The following is a 3,298-nucleotide window of genomic DNA, read 5'->3' on the forward strand; positions in this document are numbered from 1 at the left end:
TCTAACCGTTAGGTATTTTTTTCGGAGATATAAGACTTACAAATTGCACTATTTACAGGAAGTCAAGAGATCATCCGCAGCGGTAGCAAAGATTTGGCGGTACCATGGCATCCACGTGAGCCGGGTGCTAGAATATCTTTGATCATGATGACACCCATTCATAAAAGAAACAGCTCAATTCATGTTAAAGACATCTTGAATAATGAAAAAATTGCATCAATAAATCTTTCCATTTCAATTTAGTTTTGACTGCCAGAACGTTGAACCACAGTCAGAGATATCATTTGATCTCTATGGTTTGAGAAGTTGAGAGGTGAAAGTGAGATAGATGGCAGTGTAGCAGCTAGTTGTAGGCAATGGTAAATTGGATTATTTATTTATATGGGAAAAAACATCCATCTTGGTGAAAGGGCTTTGGTTCCACTTCACTCTTTTTATGCATATATCAATGAGATGATGATTGGAGTTGGACCTCTGTTTGATCAACTGTGGTAGTGCCAAAAGCCCAGAACAGTGCTATCCCAGGACATATTCCTGAAATCTAACTGCTTATTGGTGGGGAAGTAACAGTATTTCTATTCTATAGCTCGGTATAGGGATCATTTGTATCTCTCACATGTAAAATAAATAGATTTCTTTGATTAGGTTTGATTAATTTTAGTAATCTGATGCAGATCATGTCCAAATAATTTAGTGACAGTTTCACTGACACAGATTAATGAGGCTATATCAAACTTTTGCCACAGGTTTTTTTTTGTGACAAAAGTGGTCCTTTAAATGGACATAGCTTTATTTTGCAGAAATGACTTAATTCGACAGATAGGAGTACACTTTGGCACATCACCAAAATCATATATTGTTTGCCTAATTTGGGTGGCATCATGAGATAAGAAATGGATTAATTGTATTGTAATATCTGCTGCCTGGGAATGGTCATTAAGATCTACCCTATTGGAGCGGTGGTTTGTGGTTGAGTTCCGATCGGACGACATTGTAAACGAATGCCATATCTTACAATGCCTGAATAGGTATTTAACAAATCAGCTAACCACATCATATGATATAGCAATCTGATGCCCGACTGTACAGTTGATGACATAGCACTTAACCAATGGTTGATGCAGTGCAACGCCAGCACATCTTGTTGGGCAACTCAACCCCTGAGTTTGTCCATGCGTTGGAAGAACAGTGTCACGTTCCTTGAAGGCACAATGTGCACCATTTATAGATCTGAATGACCAATTGAAGAATGATTTACAGTACCAGTCAAACGTTTGGACACACCTGCTCATTCCAGGGTTTTTCTTTATATTTATTATTTTCTACTTTGTAGAATAATAGTGAAGACATCAAAACTATGAAATAACACATACGGAATCATGTAGTGACCTAAAAGTGTTAAAAAAATCTAAATATATTTTACATTCTTCAAAGTAGCCACCCTTTGCCTTGATAACAACTTTGCACACTCTTGGCTTTCTCTCAACCAGCTTCATTAGGTAGTAACCTGGAATGCATTTCAATTAACAGGTGTGCCTTGTTAAAAGTTAATTTGCTTCAATTTCTTTCCTTCTTAATGAGTTTTAGCCAACCAGTTGTGTTGTGATATGGTAGGGGTGGTATACAGAAGATAGCCCTATTTGGTAAAATACCAAGTCCATATTATGGCAAGAACAGCTCAAATAAGCAAAGAGAAATGACAGTCCATCGTTACTTTAAGACATGAAGGTCTGTCAAAGCTGAACATTTCAAGAACTTTGAACGTTTCTTCAATTGCAGTCGCAAAAACCATCAAGCACTATGATAAAACTGGCTCTCTTGATAGTCGGATTTCTGCAAAGAAATCAATACTAAACAGTAAAAAGACAGTGAAAAATACAGTAGCGAGGCTATATAGAGTAGCGAGGCTATAAAAGTAGCGACGCTACATACAGACACCGGTTAGTCGGGCTGACTTAGGTAGTATGTACATGTAGATATGGTTAAAGTGACTATGCAAATATGATGAACAGAGTAGCAGTAGTGTAAAGGAGGGATTGGTGGGACACAATTCAGATAGCCAGGTTTGCCAATGTGAGGGAGCACTGGTTGGTCGGGCCAATTGAGGTAGTATGTACATCAATGTATAGTTAAAGAGACTATGCATATATGATAAACATAGAGTAGCAGCAGTGTAAAAGAGGGTCTGGGGAGGCACACGGTGCAAATAGTCTGGGTAGCCATTTGATTACCTGTTCAGGAGTCTTATGGCTTGGGGATAAAAACTGTTGAGAAGCCTTTTTGTCCGAGACTTGGCACTCTGGTACCGCTTGCCATGCGGTAGTAGAGAGAACAGTCTATGACTGGGGTGTCTGGGGTCTTTGACAATTTTTAGGGCCTTCCTCTGACACCCCTGGTGTAGAGGTCCTGGATGGCAGGCAGCTGTGATATACTGGGCCGTATGCACTACCCTCTGTAGTGCCTTGCGGTCGGAGGCCGATAAATTGCCGTAATAGGCAGTGATGCAACCAGTCAGGATGCTCTCGATGTTGCAGCTGTAGAACCGTTTGAGGATCTCAGGACCCATGCCAAGTCTTTTTAGTTTCCTGAGGGGGAATAGGCTTTGTCGTGCCCTCTTCACGACTGTCTTGGTGTGTTTGGACCATTGTAGTTTGTTGGTGATGTGGACACCAAGGAACTTGAAGCTCTCAACCTGCTCCACTTCAGCCCCGTCGATGAAAATGGGGGCGTGCTCGGTCCTCCTTTTCCTGTAGTCCACAATCATCTCCTTAGTCTTGGTTACGTTGAGGGATAGGTTGTTATTTTCTTTGGTTCCTACATGTAGAAAATAGTAAAAAATATATAAAAAAATAACCTTGAATGAGTAGGTTTGTCCAAACCTTTGACTGGTACAGTATGTCTATGGTTATGATCACGGTGGCTTAGAAAGTAATTGTGTGTGGAGTGCTGTTGCACCAGTTTGACTATTTAAAATGGTCACACCCATATCGATCAGGTCATACCCCGCTATACTCACCAAGCAAACATACTTTGAAAACTCTTGAAGAATGTTTCGCACTAGCCCAATAATGGACTAAAGGATCCTAATGTTACTCCTTATAGTCCAAGGAACTAACATGTTCTGTTTAGAAGCAAATTGCCAGCCAAATCAGCCAAATACTCCATCTAAATGTGAGTCGATTCTCAATTGCGGTACGGTTCTAGAAACATAAAGCCTTCTACTTTTGTATCTCATCAAAATCATTTCAGTCTGTTTTCTGCAAACAAGCGCTGTAACATGGACATGTCGCCTTGTGGT

The sequence above is a fragment of the Oncorhynchus masou genome, chromosome 1, assembly GCF_036934945.1.
Source record: "Oncorhynchus masou masou isolate Uvic2021 chromosome 1, UVic_Omas_1.1, whole genome shotgun sequence".
Lineage (NCBI taxonomy): Eukaryota > Metazoa > Chordata > Actinopteri > Salmoniformes > Salmonidae > Oncorhynchus > Oncorhynchus masou.